Source organism: Cupressus sempervirens, chromosome 7, assembly GCF_028749045.1.
Source record: "Cupressus sempervirens isolate cs-2001-9-10 chromosome 7, ASM2874904v1, whole genome shotgun sequence".
NCBI lineage: Eukaryota > Viridiplantae > Streptophyta > Pinopsida > Cupressales > Cupressaceae > Cupressus > Cupressus sempervirens.
The window spans coordinates 31562340-31581942 of record NC_143124.1 but is presented as its reverse complement, the minus strand read 5'-3'; the positions used below and the strand labels follow the sequence as shown (position 1 = coordinate 31581942).

The following is a 19603-nucleotide window of genomic DNA, read 5'->3' as shown; positions in this document are numbered from 1 at the left end:
TAATTGCGTGGTGACCAATTTCAGCCCTTTGAAGGGGAATATACAAAAAGTCAACTTTATTTCAGACAAAAGGGGTTTCCTCTACATAAATAATATACACCCATTAAAATTCTAGAGAAAAACAATCATTTCAGAAGAAAAATGGCCAAACACACAAAATTTAATAGCATACCACTTACCAATGCACTTTAAGCCTCCCTGGTAACCATTTCCCTCATACCCATCATCACATACACACGAAGCAGCAGTCCAAAAGCAGATAGATCAAACTACTCTGACAGCTCAATTGTTGGGTGCTGAAATAGCCCAGTAATCCATGACTTCATCTCAAATGGTTGCTAATCAAGGATAGATTGATTTGATCTTCATGTCATTAATAAGATATGGCATAGTTAAACTTCTGCAAGCACGAATGGTGCGAAAGGGGCTTTCAAATCCAAAGAAGGTGGTCTGAAATTGAATGACGATAATTGCACAATAGTGTACCACCATTTATTGTTGCATACACAGAACATTGCAAGGGTGATATAGAAATTTTGCATGTAAGACAAGTTGGTAATGGCCAATTGCCACAATCTCATCATTGTGATTCACCATCAGCAAACATGATTTCTCTAACTTTTCCATCATGAGTCTAGATACCGGTTTCATTTAATTCACTATGATTACAATTCATGATAGCAAAATCTGCTACAAAATCTACTATTTTGTACACCTTGAAACGCACTATGATCGCAATTCATATTTTTCACAGCCTGAAACAATTCTTCCAGCATGTGTTTTTCTTGTGTGAGACAATTTCCGACTGGAGGCAACTCCAGAAGGAAAGCCTATTGGCTAAATATATTATGGCATGTGTAAAATGTTTGGTCTATATTCTAGAGAGTTCTCATACCTCTAAAAAAAGAGGCTTAATGTGATGTATTTCTGCAAGGCATTAAGGAAATAAAATCAGTTTTATTTTTGTGTATTTGTCTCTCTTTGGAACATGAAAAGCTGGGCTTAAGAAGAAAAGAATTATTTGTTGATTACGCCGAGAGGCGTTCTATACAATGGCAGCACAAATGCCCAGCACAGGAATATGCCAAGATTCTTTGTCAATAAAAAAGAATTGGGAGTGGTTACAAACTTCCAAAGTAAATATTAAAAAAGAATTTCCGAAATAATAGCTAGCCGAAATAATAGGAAGCCAAATAGAGGCCAAAATAATAGGCCCAAAAAAGTAGGGCCCGAAAAAGTAGGACCTGAAAAAATAGGGCTTGAAAAAATAGGGGCGAAATAATTTCAATATGAATTTTTTTTTTGTTAAATATAATTTTGCATGCACATTCATGCTTATTTTTTGCGGGGAGTGGGGGAATTTGAAACAAATTCGTGGAATGTGAAGAGACGTCTGTTGGGGGATATGAGGAGCCTCTCAGAAGTTATAAAACCAATGCTCCTCATTTCATTTTCATTTTATGTTTTTGTAGGAAGGAAGAGGTGGAGGTTATTGGAGGATTAGATTGGAGTTTTTGAATAGGAGTAAATTGAAGTTTTGGAGTAACATTTTTGGAGGTGAGATTTCTATTTTTTATTTACATTTTCATTTAGATTTAGATGTAGATGTAAATTGAAATTCAAAATTAGTTATAATATTCTACTTTGATTTAGATTTCAATTTTAATTAATTTCATTTAGATTTAGAATTCTGTTCATAACTATTTAGGCTCGCATTTAATAGTTTAGTCTTGCATGTTTGATTTAGATTTAGATTTGTATTCAAAATCTATTTGATATATATATTTTATGATACTTTTCATTGTTAATGGTGCTTGATGGGAGTGTTTTAGGGGTGTCTTCTTTTCTATTTCTGAAATATTTTGGTCCAATATGTACTTTCCTAACCAGATCTATCCATTTTCTTCTGATTCATGCATGGAGCTTCCTGACGCTATTAGCATGTTGCTGGGACTGAATGGGAATGGATTAAAGATAAATGACTAACTCTGGATCTGGATATGCATTTGGAATTGGCTCTGCTGCGGCTCCAATTTATAGGTTCCTTCTTGCTACCTATTCTTTCGGTGGTTTAATCTGGTTAAGTGCAGATTGAGAGGTTCTAGCTCATTCCCACTGGTTTGTAATTTTGTCACGATGTCTAGCGTGTGGCATTCTGATGGGATTCTTCATTGGAAAATGGTGCGAATAATTATGTCAATGCTGAACAACTTGTCCAATGTGATAATTTCTCTAGATGTAGAATGTGGCCATGGTGATTTTCTTAGCAATACAATTGAAAAAAAGGGAAATCTGGTATTAACACAATGTTATAGGAAATCTCTGAGTAGAAATGCTTATAAATACATTCAAATTTCTTTTGTAACTCATAATATCAATCTCACTTTTTCTTGTGCTCCTTTAGTCTAAGAAAGATAACAGATTGGAGTAACAAATTGCTTCTGTAACGGCAATTGCAGGTGCAATTATTTTAGCAATTTTGGGCATTTTAACTGTTCTTGTGATGGGTACTTATGTCTTAGTTCTTAGAGTATGTGATTTGACTGTATTTAGAGTCTTTTTAATAATGTTTGAAACTACTATTAAATATAATAATAAAGATTAATTTAATGTTAAATATAACATGCTACAACACTTATCAAAAATATCAAAAACACAATTGCTACAGCAAAACGAGAATGGAGAAAAAACTTCAATTTTTGTATTAATTCATCTGCTTAAAATATATTACAATTGCCATATTTTATATTGAGAAATGCCTCATATGGACTTTTGCATGCTTATTTAACTACACTACAATCAAGACTAACTTTGTACTTAATCTAATTTTATCGAATGAGACTGGCCCAAGATTCCTATGTAACTGTTGTTATAACAAACATAGATAGCTGTAGAACTTGTGATTAATAATTTATAACTGCTTGATTCTCCATATTTCATGCGTAAATTCATGATTCTAAAAACTCAAATTTTAAACTACATGTTACATTCTCTTCCTTATTCGATGAATTGGTGCATGACTATTAGATTAAACGGTGCATGGAAGAGACAAAACACTGAAAAAAATTACTCTTTTCTTATTATTACTGTTGCTACTATTTATTTATTTTTTTAATTATTGTTAGTCTTGATGTTGTTTTTAATTTTATTATTAAAAATATTGATTATTAATATCTGTAAGTTCATCCAGAGAATAGTACTAAATCTAGAAAAAACTTAGTAATAACAGTTTGAGATAACTGCAAAAAGTTTTTATTTTCACAAATATTCTCTTTCTTTTGAAAATCTGCTATTATTTTGGTAATGAATTGTAAAGTAGAAAGGAAAAACTTTCTGTAAATCTTTCTTGGTTACTGTTTCGCTTTCAGTTTTCATTTTATATGAAAGTTTATTATTTTTTCAAATCTTAAAAATAAAGATTTTTATATATGTAATTTTATTTTATTATTAAAATAATAAGATTTTGGAGGTTGTAAAATATTGAAGTTTATGAATTATTTTAGATTTTACAAATGAATTTTAACATAATATTTATATTAAAGAAATAAAAGATAATAAAATTGTTACTTAAATCAAATATAAAAATTATAAAATTTTACCTAAATTTATTAATTGTATAAAAAACTATTAAAGATAATTAAGTTCTATTAAATGTACTTGATTTTAAATGTACTTGATTTTATATTATTTATTTCTTTTTAAATACAATTGTATAAACTTACTATAATTTGTATAACTGTCGTAGCAGTGAATGGAGCTCCCAATGTTTTCTTTCTTGCAAATCATCGGCTTCTAAAGTTGGAGATTAGTGGCTATGAAGATTGAGAGAAGAAAAGATGTCAGCTAATGTTTGAAGAAGGTATGAGCTGACTTCATGGAGTGAAGTCTAATGAGCAAAAATTGTTATAAGGGGAAAATAATATTTTATTGTTGTTTGTTTAAGCTATATGTCATTGTCTTAGACTTGTCTGGTAGATTTTATTTCTAAAGAAAAGTTTAAAATTGTAAGATGTAGTTGTAACTGTGAGTATTAATATGGCTTCAGGAAGTAGCATAGCTCAACCACAAATTCCAATATTTTCTAGTAAAAATTATGAATTTTGGGCTACAAAAATGAAAACATTATTTTGTTCTCAAGGCATATGGGATCGTATTGAAAAGGGCTTTAATGAACCACAAGATGAGTCTACATTAACACAAGATGAAAAGGATAAATTACAAGATAATAGGAAAAAGGATGCTAAAGCACTATTTTTAATTCAACAATCTTTAGATGAATCAATTTTCCCTAAGGTTTGTGTAGCTAAAAAGTCTAAAATTGCATGGGATATTTTAGAAACAGTATATCAAGGGACATCAAAAGTTAAGATTGCTAAATTGCAAACTTTAAGGCGTGATTTTTAAAATTTGTGTATGAAGGATTCAGACTCGATTGATCAATTTCTAAATCAAGTAATGAATGTGGTTAATCAAATTAGATCATATGGTGATGATTTAACAAATCAAAAAGTTGTTGAAAAGATACTTCGTTGTTTTCCTAGAAAATTTGATGTCATTGTTGTTACCATTGAAGAATCTAAGGATTTGACAATACTCTCTATTGATAAGTTGATGGGTTCACTTTTATCTCATGAATCAAGAATGAATAGAAATAACAATTCTTCTTTGGAGAATGCTTTTGGATCACAAGTATCTTTTGGTAGAGGAAGAGAAAGATCAAACTACAGAGGAAGAGGAAGAGGTAGAAGCATAGATGGACGTGGAAGTCCAAATCAAGAAGAAAGAACAAATCAATCCATTCAAAGTTCGAACAGAGGATGTGGCAAAAGTTCATTCCAACACCCATCATCAGGGTTTGATAAATCTCGAATTCAGTGTAATTATTGTAAGAGATTTGGTCATATTGCAAGTGAATGTATTCTGTGGCAGAAGTTCATTCCAACACCCATCATCAAGGTTTGATAAATCTCGAATTCAGTGTCATTATTGTAAGAGATTTGGTCATATTGCAAGTGAATGTAGAAAGAAACAAGAGGAGATTGAAAATAATGGTGCTAAGTACTCAGATGTATCTGATAACAATTTAGGAGGTTTATTTATAACTTTTAATTTTGCTCAAGAAAGGTTATTAATATATGGTTGCTAGATAGTGGATGTAGTAACCATATGACTGGAAATAAAGATTTTTTTGCTAGCTTGGATAATTCTGTAAAATTTGAAGTAAAGTTAGGAAATGACACTAAAGTCTCTATAATGGGAAAAGGTGTTATAAATGTCTTGACAAAAAATGGAGGAAAAAGATATATTCCTGATGTGTATTTTGTGCCTAGATTAAAACACAATCTCATGAGTGTTGGTCAACTAGTACAAAAGGGTTACAAAGTTTCTTTTGATAATGATGTTTGCACAACCTTGGATAGAAATCCTGGTGGTAGGTTAATTGCAAGGGTCAACATGACACAAAATCGAATGTTCCCCCTCCATATTCATTGCATTCAAGGAGGAAAAGAAGTTAGTTTCAAGACAATATACTGAGATCAATCGTGGCTATGGCATTTGAGGTATGGTCATCTTCATTTTGATGCTTTGAGCTTGTTATAAAAGAAGAATATGGTGAAAGGATTGCCTCAGATATTGTAACCACCAATTTCATGTGAATGTTGTATTTTAGCAAAACAACATAGAGAAAGCTTTCCAGTAGGAGGTTTATATAGAGCAAGAGCACCATTAGAATTAGTTCACACTGATATATGTAAACCTATGCAAACTCCATCTTTAGGAGGAAGTGTATATTTCCTAACATTTATTGATGATTTTAGTAATAAGACTTGGATATACTTTCTCAAACAAAAGAGTGAAGCTTTTGAAAAATTCAAGGAGTTTAAAACTTTGGCTAAAAAATAAAGTGGACTCTACATCAAAGTATTGCGATCTGATAGAGGTGGTGAATTCAGTTCTAAAGATTTTCTAAAATTTTGTAGATTTCATGGAATTAAAAAGTAGTTTACCACAAGGTACACACCACAAAAAAATGGTGTAGCAAAGAGGAAGAATAGAACCATAATGGAAATGGAAAGGAGTATGATGAAGGCCAAAAATCTATCCAATGAGTTTTGGGCAGAAGTAGTAGCATATGCTATATACATCTTGAACAAGAGTCTTAGAAAGAGTATTAAGAACACAATTCCACAAGAAGAAGAAGCATGGAATGGTAAGAAACATAATGTATCTCATTTTAGAGTGTTTGGATGTGTTGCTTATTCATTAGTGCCATCTGAATTGAGGAAGAAATTGGATGATAAAAGTGAAAAATGCATCTTGATTGGTTATAGTGAAGAATCAAAGGCTTATAGATTGTATAACCATGTTTCAAATAAATTGATCATTAGTAGGAATGTTAAATTTGAAGAAGAAGATTCATGGCATGAAAATGATAACACACAAGTCACAAGAGGAGCACCAATATTACAAGGTGATGATGAATTAAAGGAACAAGGAACTCAATCAGCACCTATTACTCCACCAAGGAACTTTGTGCAATGAGCCTCACCTCCAGGTTCAAATGTAAGTGATAAATTAGATTCTACATTCTCTACACCAAGTTACAAAGGTAAGAAGACAAGAAACTTAAAAGAGATATATGATCAAGAAGAAGAGAATGTAGACATTTACTCAAATTTTGCTTTATTTTCTTGTGATCCATTGTATTTTGATGAAGCAATTAAAGAAGATAAATGGATCAATGCAATGGATGAAGAAATTGACTCTATTGAAAGAAATAACACATGGGAATTAATGGATTTACCTAAAAGAAAAGAATGTATAGGAGTCAAATGGGTTTACAAAACTAAATTCGATGCAAAAGGTGAAATTGTTAAGCATAAGGCAAGGCTAGTTGCTAAAGGTTTTTCACAATAATATGGAGTTGATTATAATGAAACATTTGATCCAGTTGCTAGACTTGACATAGTTCGAACTATTTTAGCAATAGCTGCACAAAATGACTGGAAAGTGTATCAAATGGATGTAAAATCAATTTTTTTGAATGGTTTTCTTGATGAAGAGGTATATGTTAAACAACCACCTGGTTATGAGGTTTGTGAGCATGAAAACAAGATATATAAATTAAACAAAACACTTTATGGTTTGAAACAAGCTCCTAGGGCTTGGTTTAAGAGGATTGATTCATACATGATAAGTAATCAATTCAATAGAAGTAACAATGAGCCCATGTTGTATGTTAAGACTAATAAGGAAGGTCAAATTTAGATTGTATGTTTGTATGTTGATGACTTGATATTTATTGGAAATCTATCAATAGACATGTTCAAGTCAAAAATGATGAAAGAATTTGAAATGAAAAATTTTGGGTTGATGAGATATTTCTTAGGTATTGAAGTTATTCAATGTGACAAAGGTATCTTCATTTGTCAATCCACATATATAAAGGATGTTTTGAAGAGATTTAAAATGATAAATTGCAATCCAGCGTCAACTCCAATTGCAACAGGAACAAAACTTAGCAAGGAAGAGAAGGGCTCAAATGTTGATCCAACTATGTTTAAAAGACTTGTTGGAAGTTTAATGTATATGATAGCTACAAGGCTAGACATCATGTATAGTGTTAGTTTGATCTCAAGGTTCATGGAGTTACCAAAAAATTCTCACTGGCAAGTTGGAAAAAGGATATTGAGATATATTGCAGGAACAATAGGAAATGGAATACTATATTCCAAAGCTAACAATTTTTGTTTGATTGGTTATACTGACAGTGATTTTGCAAGTAGCATTGATGATAGGAAGAGCACTTCTGGATATATCTTTCACCTTGGTTCAAGAGCTGTGTCTTGGGCATCAAAGAAGAAGCCTATAGTGACTATTTCATCAGCTGAAGCAAAATATGTAGCTGCCACTTCCACAGCATGTCAAGCAGTATGGATGCGTCGAGTTTTGTTCAATCTTCACCATCATCAGAAGGAACCAACACCAATTCTTTGTGATAAAAAATCAGCAATAGCATTATCTAAGAATCATGTATTTTATAAGCGAAGCAAGCATATTGATACAAGGTATCACTTCATCAGAGAATTGGTCAACAATGGAGAAATCTACCTTGAGTTCTACAAATTTGATGATCAATTGGTAGATATTTTCACTAAGGCATTACCAAAGAGTAACTTTGAATATCTACGAGGGAAATTGGGTATTACTGATGCAAAATTTGTTAACGACAAAAATTAAGGGGGAGTGTTGGCGATATTAATTTTTGGAGTTGGCTTTATTAATTTTTGTGTTGACCGTCCACCGTCCAGCCCACATTCTAGCCATCCAAAGCAATTGCACAACAAACAGTCTACCGTCCTAGCCATAATATAGTTGCCCATATTTAATTATATGAATATTATAATATATTATGGCATGTAAAATGTTTGGTCTATATTCTAGAGAGTTCTCATACCTCTATAAAAAGAAGCTTAATGTAATGTATTTCTGCAAGGCAGTAAGAAAATAAAATCAGTTTTATTTCTGTGTATTTGTCTCTCTTTGCCTTCAGAAAGTTCGGAGTAAGCTTTCTGCCCATTTTCAATCTGCTTGGCAAATCCTGCCTTCTCTGCAAAGCCTGCTTCTCAAAGATCTCTTCTACAAAGATGTGAGTTTTACAAGTATAGAGGGTGGAACATGCTGTATCTAGGAAAGTCCACGAAGAAACCCCCATTTAAGCTTCCTGATCATTGTAGATCACATCAACAATGTGGAGCAATTAAATGCTTTGCGGATCAAGGACTTCTTAAAGAAATCCAATGACAGTCTGGTTATTGTTACAACCTGTGACAAGGGTGTGCTTATAGCCGCAGACATTGCTGTTGATTATAATGTAAAAGGAATGGATATAAATGACGCAAGAGAACTCTTCTGTTGGCACGCCTTCTGCCAAGCCTGTCCATGTAGCGGGTATGAGATGCTGGTCGAGGATTTCGTAGGCGTGTGTGGAGGCTTACCTTTGTCTCTCGAGGGTATGGGCAGGCAACTCCATGGAATACCTCACGACTCTTGGAGATCAAAATTGATGGAAGTTAGAAAGGCGTTGCCCGAAGTGTGTAGCCGAAAGAGTATGGGAGGGATCAGGATGGGACTCTCAGAGTAGATTGCAACCACTCAAAGAAAAGAGTGTTAAAAATAATGTTTATTATAGTAGCTGGGCATTTAATGCACAGTCCAGAACTTTCTACTTGCTTCTTGGAGCCTCTCTCTTTGTGCAAAATGTGAATTTAAAATTATGTAGAAATCTCTAGAGTGCTTCCTTTCTTGAAGCTTCTCAAGAACCCTCTAGAAATATGTATGAGCTCTATAAATAGAGCATTCCTCTCAGCTGTAATAACAAGAAGAAACTTTATAGCTCTTTGATATATTTGAGTTTTGCTGCTCTGTTTCTAAGCTCTATTTTTATGCTCTGTTTTTCATTCTTTGTGCTGATGTTTTAATTCATCATGGTATCAGAGCATTTTCAGTTCTTTGGGCTATGAATATATGATGCTTTTGGAATGAATATATGTGTTTTTCTTGTGTGAATCTTTACATTTGCAGACTGTAACTAAGGAGTGAACAGAAGTTTGGTTTGGGACAAAAAAACTACATCAAAGGAAGGATATTGCAGCAAAAGAAAAGGTTTTTTCTTCAACAAATTGGTGAGATTTTTTCAGTTTCAAGCTTGGGTGTTCAAGTTTTTAAATATCTTTCATTCTTATCCAAAAAAAGGGAGAGAATTTAACAATGGAATCACTTGGTGTGACTTTGCCTACAGTTAAATTAAATGGAAAAAATTATTATGATTGGGTATCTCATGTTGAAATCACTCTAACCCTTCAAAATTGTTATGATATTGTGACTGGTAGTGAACAAAGGCCTACGAATCCAGGAAATGATCAAGATAATTGGGATAAAAGGGACAAGAGGGCAGCAACACTGATCAAGCTTACACTTTCAGAAGAAGTTTTTCCAAAAGTTCGTAATGAGAGAAGTGGAGTCAAAGTTTGGGAGATTTTGAAAAATTTATATCAAAATTCAGGTGATGTATGGATCTTATCTCTCACAACTGAATTATACAATTTGAAATTATCAAGCTCACAAGAGATAGTCCCACATTTAAGTAAGTTAAAGGAAAAGAAAAATGAGCTTGCTTCTCTTGGAAAAGATATAGATGATAAAGATTTTGTGCAAATTATATTACAAAGTCTTCCAGGATCTTATCAATCATTTATAAGGGGTTTAGATACTGCAGATAAATTAAAAAGTATTAAATTAGAAGAATTGTGTGCTAAGTTGGTTCAAGAAGAGAAAAGACAAGTTATAGAAAAAGAATCATTTGATGGTGAATCTCAAGCATTTGTAATGAAAGGAAAACAATATTATAAGAAGTCACAAGAAAATGAATCTAAAGAAAGAAATTGGAAGAATGAAAATAAGAGTATTTCATAAATAGATCATAATAGAAGTAAATGGAAATGTCATTATTGTGGTAAAACGGGTCATAAGGAAAATGAATGTTTCAAGAAGAAAAGAGATGTAGAAAAGAAAGTAAATAATTATCCAAAATTAGGAGATTCTAAAAGAAATGCATTTTGTGTTGCACTTAAAGAAAATAATACTTTCAAAGAAGATTGGGTTATTGATTCTGGTGCTACACAACACATGTCTCATAATGAGAATCAATTTGAATCAATAAGTGAAAATAATATAGAAAAAATATATTTGGGGGATAATAGTGCTTTAGAAGTTAAAGGGATTGGTAATGTCAAAATTGATAATGGTTTGTTCAAAAATTTGAAATTAGTCCCTGAATTAAAAACAAATCTGCTTTCAGTATCTCAAATTGCAAGTCAAGGACATAAAATAGAATTCTACAATGATAAGTGCTTAATCAAGGATGTCAATGATAATTATAGAGTCATTGCAATTGGTAAAATGGAGAATGGATTATATAAATTTCAAGAATTTACTTCTAAATGTGGAGATAAACATATGTGTGCTATTGCCCAATATGATGATATGAGCAGGATATGGCATGAGCATTTGGGGCACATCAATTTTCAAAGTCTCAAGCTTATGGAGAAATTACAAATGGTGCATGGGCTGCCAAAGATATTATTAAGCCCTAAGGTGTGTGAAGGATGTGCAATGGGAAAACAACATGTGGAAAGTTTCCCTCAAGGTAAATCATGGAGAGCAAAAACTCCTCTACATTTAGTCCATAGTGATGTAATGGGTCCTTTCAAAACATCATCAATTGGAGGATCAAGGTACGCCCTCACTTTTATAGATGATTATAGTAGAAGAATTTGGGTGTATTTTCTACAAAAGAAAGATGAAGTGTTTCAAAAGTTTAAAGAGTTTAAAGCTTTGACTGAAAAACAAAGTGGAAAGTACTTAAAGATACTAAGAACTGATAGAGGGACTGAATACATGAATAAAGCTCTTTTAGATTTTTGTAAAGAACATGGCATTAAAAAGGAATCAACTGTCTCTTATTCACCCCAACAAAATGGTGTTGCTGAAAGGAAAAATAGAACTATAATAGAAATGGCTAGGTGCATGCTTCATTCTAGAAATCTAGAAGCTAAATTTTGGGCTGAAGCAGTTCATACTGCCGTATATATCTTGAATAGAACACCTACTAAGGCAGTTTTGAACATAACACCAAAAGAGGCATGGAGTGGAAGAAAGCCTACAATATCTCATTTTAGAATTTTTGGTTGTAAAGCATATGCTCACATTCCTGATGAAAGGAGGAGCAAACTTGAAAGGAAAAGCGAGAAGTGCATAATGGTTGGATATAGTGAGGAATCGAAAGGATATAGGTTATACAATCCTAGAACTAATGAAATCTATATTAAAAAAAATGTATGGTTTGATGAAGATGTTAAGAATGATAATTCTCCAACATTATCTTTCTTTCCAATTTTGATTGATGAAGAAAATTCTACTTCTACCAATAGTCAAAGTCAAGGTGTGCAAACCACTACATGGGATGAGGCTCAAGAAAGTGATAATGAAAATCCAAAGAAATTTAGAAGCATCAAAGAAATTTATCAAGAAGGTCCTAGATATATATTTGCTAACTATGCTCTTATGACTAAGGTGATGCAGGTTGACACTCCAAACACATATGAAGAAGCAAAAGGAAAAGAAGAATGGGAAGCAGCTATGCAAGAAGAATACAATTATTTGATGAAGAATGGAACATGGGAACTAACAACACTTCCAGAAGGCAAAAATGTGGTTGGTTGCAAGTGGACCTATAGAACCAAATTCACATCAGATAGAGCTATTGAAAAATACAAAGCAAGGTTAGTGGCTAAAGGTTTCTCACGAGAAGAAGGTATAGACTATATTGAAACCTTTGCTCCAGTAGCTAAGATGACTTCCATTCGTACAATAGTTGCTTTAGCTGCAAAGTTTGGTTGAAAAATTTTTCAAATGGATGTAAAAAGTGCATTTTTGCATGGTGACTTAAAAGAAGAAATTTATATGCAACAACCACCAAGATTTATTAAGTATGGAGAAGAGAATTTGGTGTGTAGATTAAAAAAATCACTCTATGGTCTCAAACAAGCACCAAGGGAATGGTACTCAAAAATTAATAATTACTTCCTAGAAGTTGGATTTAAAAGAAGTAATGTTGATCCAGATGTGTATGTAAAATATTGTGATAATAAGGTTGTTATCATTGTATTGTATGTGGATGACTTGATTATTACAGGAGATCACACACATGATATTGAGATAACTAAAAATCAACTCAAACAAGCTTTTGAAATAACTGATTTAGGACTAATGCACTATTTTTTGGGTATGCAAGTATGGCAAGAAGAAGGAAGAATCATGCTCTCTCAAACTAAATATGCTCTTGATGTACTTAAAAAATTCAATATGAGTGATTGTAAACCATGTAATACACCATGTGAAATAGGAGTAAAGTTAGGTGCTAACTCTACTCAAAAGAAAGTGGATGGAAAATTATATAGGCAGCTTGTTGAAAATCTTTTGTATCTTACTATAACTAGACCAGATATTGCATATGCAGTTGGTATTGTATCGAGATACATGGCAGATCCACACATTGAACATTGGAGAGCGGCTAAAAGAATATTAAGATATATTAAGGGTACTTACCAACTTGGCATTGAATACAAATATGGAGGAGAACCTACTTTAGTTGGATATACGGATTCTGATTATGCAGGTGACGTTGATGATAGAAAGTCAACTTCAGGATATATCTTCCATCTTGGATCAGGACCGATTTCGTGGAGTAGCAAGAAGCAATCAATAGTGTCACTCTCATCTACAGAAGCTGAATATATTGGTTTATCAAAGGCATCTCAAGAAGCATTATGGCTTAGGAGGTTACTTGAAGAATTGCATCATCCACAAGACTCTCCAACAACAATATTTTGTGATAATCAAAGTACTATCAAGCTAACAAAAAATCTGGTATATCATGCAAGGTCCAAGCATATAGAAGTCCATCATCATTTTGTTCGAGATCTAATTGAAAGACAAGAGGTGGAGCTTCAATTTTGTGGAACAGAAGATCAACTTGCTGATATATTTACAAAAGCATTGTCTATTGTAAAATCTACGAAATTTAGAGATCTATTGCAGCTCAAAGATGTTCCTACTCTCTCCAAATAAACATTATGGGAGGGTGTTAAAAATAATGTTTATTATAGTAGCTGGGCATTTAATGCACAGTCCAGAACTTTCTACTTGCTTCTTGGAGCCTCTCTCTTTGTGCAAAATGTGAATTTAAAATTATGTAGAAATCTCTAGAGTGCTTCCTTTCTTGAAGCTTCTCAAGAACCCTTTAGAAATATGTATGAGCTCTATAAATAGAGCATTCCTCTCAGCTGTAATAACAAGAAGAAACTTTACAGCTCTTTGATATATTTGAGTTTTGCTGCTCTGTTTTTAAGCTCTGTTGTTATGCTCTGTTTTTCATTCTTTGTGCTGCTGTTTTAATTCATCAAAGAGCCTCGTCGAAGAAATGTTGCCAAAAAACTTGAGTTCGATTACAAATGAGGGAGTTGTATTGAGAATGCATTGCCAGCTGAGGGACTTGGGAAGAGAAATGGCAGATGAGCTCAGCCTACCTCATCGTTTGTGGCTTTCTGAAGATCTGAAATCTTTGGTATTCATGTCATGCTTTTAGATTTTCTTCTTAGTATTGTAACAGTTCAAATCTTACCTTTTTATTAAATAGAAATCTGAAATCCGGCTGTGCATGCAGGATATGATGGGTTTCAAAAATATACTCGCCAAACCGGATACCAGGTGTTTCCAATCCATTTTCGACAAGTCCATGGATTGCCAAGTTACACTCTTTTTAGCTCAATCAGATAGTTGTGTTGAGGAGTCGCCTTCCTTACTATGACTACAGCTTGAGGGCAATTCCACAGAACTAGCAAGCATTCCGTCATGGATTCCTCTTCAAAAATTGTAGTGTTTAAGAGTAAAATGTGGACAAATCAAAACGCTGTGGGAGGGTCGAATGCAGTTATTTTAATCTTCTAGTTAAGAACGAAATATCGTTAATCTGTGAATAAAATAATGTTATGCTTGTTTCTAGGCTATTTTTTTTTTTTAATTAATGAGAGATTTACGCAAAATTACCTTGAATTTCAGGCTCCCTGCGAGTGCGAGTTGAAAGAGCTGCAAATTTCTGAAACTTGTTTGAAAGAGATCCCAGATCTAGAAATATTAGATACTCTGGAGAATGTCCTGTTAGATTCCCTGGGATTGCCGATCACAGGTTTGCCTTTATTAAAATCTCTCAATATGAGTCTTTGTAGTTTATGTCTCAAATCGTCCACATTAAAAGGGGAGAAGCGTTTAACTAGAAGAGACGAGGACATTGTGCGTGAATCCTTGGTTATCTTGAATTTCAAATTTAATGAGGAGGATTGGAACAATGAGGAACTCTCCGGTAGTGTTGAGGGCCCATTTATTGGCCTTGAAAAGCTTGAGATCAGCGAGGAAGAATGTATATCCAAGATCTTCATTAATGAAATGCAGTACCCAAGCCTTGAGTCTGTAAAACTCCATGATATGAAGAAACTTGTGGAAGCGGATTTAAGAATGGTGGAGACATTAAGTTATCTTGTGATTAAAAATTGTAAAAATTTGGGGAGTGTGTCAGGAATACCCAATCTTATAAATCTTGTAGAATTGGAAATTTCTGGTTGTGGGAAGCTCGAGTTTGAGTACTTGTGCCTCAACAGTATGAGGCATCTGGAGACGGTAAACTTTGGCAGAAATGTGATTCTGAAATGTTTTGTGTTGAATGAGTATCAGATCTTAAAAGGAACAAAGTTTTGTTGTCAAAACTTTGTAGAGTTGAGCATTCGTGACTGTCCAGAGCTCGTGGAGATCCCAGCTTTTATGGGTACAAGTTGCCTCGAAAAAAATTTAATTGATAGATGTGGGAAGTTAGAATCTCTTCATTTGAATGGTTGTCACAGTTTGAAAAGTGTGTCAGGTAGCTTTGAGATTAAATGGTTGTTTATTTGTGATTGTCCTGAGCTGGAGGAGTTGCCAGATATTGCCACACTGTGCTGTTTGGAGAAAATTGAGATTAAGCGTTGTCAGAAGATTCAGAACCTCGTGTTGCCGGTAACATTCATCAGTCTCTCTGTACAAAGTTGTAGAGATTTGCAAGAATAGCAGGAACCGGTGATCATATGGCGCTTAAAGAGCTAATTATTGGTGACTGTTCTGAGCTTAAGGAATTGCCAAACCTTTCCAGTATGAGCTGCCTGGAGCGAATTATCATCGACTCCTGTGAGAATCTACAAGACATATCAGGCATTGCAGACCTGCATATACATCAAAATACAAGTATTTGATACTCAGTTATTGCAGCAAAGCAGTAATACGAAATTGCATTCATAAGTTTAAGGTAATGATTTCAATATTCCTCTTTAACATGCAATCATAAATATGTTATTTTACGGAAGTGTTTTATTTATTTGATTATAAGCTTTCAAATTAGTTTCGTAATTTGTTCTTACAGAATTCTATATTTTCGTCGGTCAGGTTTCCAGTTTTTGCCTTATATTTCAGGGTGTGCCATCAGAGGTAATGTATATGATTGGAAGAGCAGTGTATGCAGTGGAGTCTACATTTAACGAAAATCTGTTTCCTGACGCTAAAATTGGCGTCGATGGAGTGATTGAAAGTGGCACTTATCCGGAGTGATCAGAATTGAGATTCATAACTAGATGCTTTGTGGTTGTTGCTGACAGCCATACTTCAGTTGAGAATATAAATGCATCCCTTGATCCCAACTGTGGGCTTAAGGTGCATGAAGAAGAATCGATAATTACAGTTATAGCATGTGCTAATTTGACTAGTTATTATTATTGTCATTACCATTATATGGAGATTTGAGATGTGCTGATGTGCAATGTAATAATGAAGAAGGGGTTTCAAATGGAGGTGAAGAAAGGGAAAGAGAGAAGTTTGAGTGTATATTTATGAATGGAGGATTATAATTTTTGCATTTATTTTTAGAGATATGATATAGGATTATTCTTTAGCATAGAGAGACTGGCTAATGTCTTGAGTCACAATCTATCATTAGCCTCAATTAGAGAGTATTTCATTTCAGTATTTAATTTAAAAAGTGTATTGCGGTCTTTGGATAGACAATAGTAAAATATTGTATCAAAATTTAATTTATGAAAATATTGGAATTTGTGGTTGAGCTATGCTACTTCCTAAAGTCATATTAATACTCACAGTTACAACTGCACCTTACAATTTTAAACTTTGCTTTAGAAAGAAAATCTACCAGACAAGTCTAAGACAATGACATATAGCTTTATAATTTGAATTTAAAGTTTGGTTTGGTTTTAGTCAAGCACTTGGAATTAAAAGTGATTCATATTGAAGGTGATTCTGCTATCATCATTAATGCTTGCATTAAGAGACAAATTTTTAACTAGAGAATCATATTAATCATGTCTAAAATCTAGAACTTGATTCATTCATTTGAAATTTGTCACATTTCGCATATCTATAAAGAAGGGAACTCTGCTACTGATTTATCAGCAAAATGGAGGTGTCACGGTATCAATCTTGATTCCTCAAGACTAAGTATTTATGTGAATGACTTTCCACACTTAGTGCACATAATTGCTATAGATAAAGAATATAGTGTCGCTCCCTAGAAAGACTTTTAGCTTCTATAAATGTAAATGATTTTGAATTGTTGGTTAAGTGTTGGTTATGAATTGGGATTTTCTTTCTGAATTCTTTTTCTATATATATATATATATATATATATATATATATATATATATATATATATATATATATTTGGTGACTCGTCCACCTTTGCCCAAACACATAAAAAATAAATAAATTAAAATTTATGTATTTGAGAAAGTCGGCCTACTTTTGGGGATCTACAATTGAGAAATATCCTCACATCTTACGGACGATTGAAATCATCTGGTCCCTGTACTTTTTTTCCCTGTCATGAACTATTTACATCATTTTCCTAGTCCCCATCAATTGCTTTTGTTCTAGAGCCATGCAAGAGCATTGAACTTCTGTGCACCGTTAGATTTTGGGAGATAATTTTGGAGGGCTTTAATTGCTATGTAATAGTCTCAGGATTGTTCCATTTTCTTTGTCCATGTCATTGGATTCAGGGCATCCTTAAACATCACACACTAGAGAGAAAATTAAACTTAAGATAAGTCAACTTTGACTAATAAACACTTTTAATATTAGAATGAAGCTTACTCTATGATGTTTAAGCCGTCCTATCAATACATAGTGACATTAAGCTCTGGTCTTTTAAGGTCGTTGCAGGCCCCACTGAGAAACCGATAATTTAAGTTTTATTCAATGGCGAGTGGTAGTAGTTTGTTGTAGACGAGATTTCTTCCATGGCGCTTATCAAGATGAAGAAGATTGTCGATGCATATTTCAATTGTCTCATCTGAAATATCGTACTCTGAAATTGTCTCTTGTCTGAAATGCATAGCTGACTTTGAAGATCAGCGATCAGAACTCCGCCCGTACTCTAAAATTATCTCTTGTCTAAGATATGTTGTCGACTCTAAAATTTTCTCAGAGCTAAGAGAAGTAGATGTTGGACGACGAAAAAAGAGTATATCCATCATTCTGCATAGTTATGAAGTGTCGAGCTAGTACAAAAGGGAAATCGATGAAATAGAGAGGGTCTTGAGAATTGTATTTATGATTTAACAGGGCAAAATATGTTGAAGGAATGGTGATGGTTGCAGGGGCTGGAGGATGGTTTTGTTGTCCAAATTGAAAGTCCGAGGAAAGAAATAGGGAAATTGAAGAGGGCTCTGAAATGTTTGGAGTTTAATTTGAATAGGTTGAAGAGGGCTTTTGTGAGGGTAATGTTAGTTTTCATCACTAGATGGAGGAGATACATATTTCTCTTGTTAGGAAATGGTTGGATTCGGGAGCAGCTGTCTAATATTGTTTTCAGGGAGTGCAACCTCCTCGAGTCGGCCTTGCCTAAGCATTAAGGCTGAAGGGAACAAGTGAAGGAGGTAGATAGAGTGGATCAAAGACAAACACCAATTAAAAGATAAGCATTCAATTCAATATGTAAAATACAAAGACTTATTACAATGTGCTACAGCACTTCATGCATACAACTCTTTAGAATGCTATAACATTCTATTCACTCATGATCCACAATGAGAAACCCAAAATGGGCTCTTGCATATTAATGTTATATTAATCCATATTTATAAGAAAATGCATACTAAATGTTATCTTGACTATGCATAGAGTTGGCTATTACAATTAATGTTGGACGGTGCTTGGACAGCTAAGGATGGCTTTGGATGGCTACTTATCTATTGCTAATGGTTGTTTGTCTGTGGCTATGGACAGTGGAGAAATGATGGGTTGGTGGAGAAATTAATATCTGGCAACACTCCCCCTTAATTTCTTCCACTAATGCTATTGCATTTATATTGTTTTCCCTCATCATAAACACTTTGGGTTTTACGGCTTACCCCTAACCAATGTAATACAAATGGTTTCTAGCTGACCAAAAACTTTTCATTTGAATGGTTTCGGCTAACTACGAACCTCACATAATAGTGGTTTCAATAGACCACCAAACATTACAAATGGTTTCAGATTACCACTAACTCATATGATGGGAAAACTATCATCACTTTGGGTTTTCTCCTTCTTGACCTACATCAAATTGATTATTGAGTCCATATAAAAAGAAATCCATCTACCAAGATACATGGGTGCTGAGTCATTGTACTTGCTAGTTCTATAGGAATCCTTTTCACATACATGGTTCATCAATATGTCAAACCAAAAACCTTTAGGGTGTCGGGCACAACCGATAATGCACCCCTTACAATAGCTCATTAACAAACAATTCTCATTAAATCTCCATCACTTGATTGGGGGATCTCAATGCAACAAACTTATATTACATTGACTACTATCAACAACATTATAGCCTTCACAATTGATTAAACATTTTCTCACATTTGATCCTAGCACTTTTATCCAATTAGCATATGCACAG

At 33.5% G+C, this 19603-nt stretch overlaps 1 pseudogene; it reads left to right on the top strand.

Moving 5' to 3' along the window:
- LOC149545280 (disease resistance protein Roq1-like) overlaps positions 1-16254 on the top strand; it is a 29950-nt pseudogene extending 13696 nt beyond the window's left edge.
- The last annotated feature ends 3349 nt before the right edge of the window (positions 16255-19603 follow it).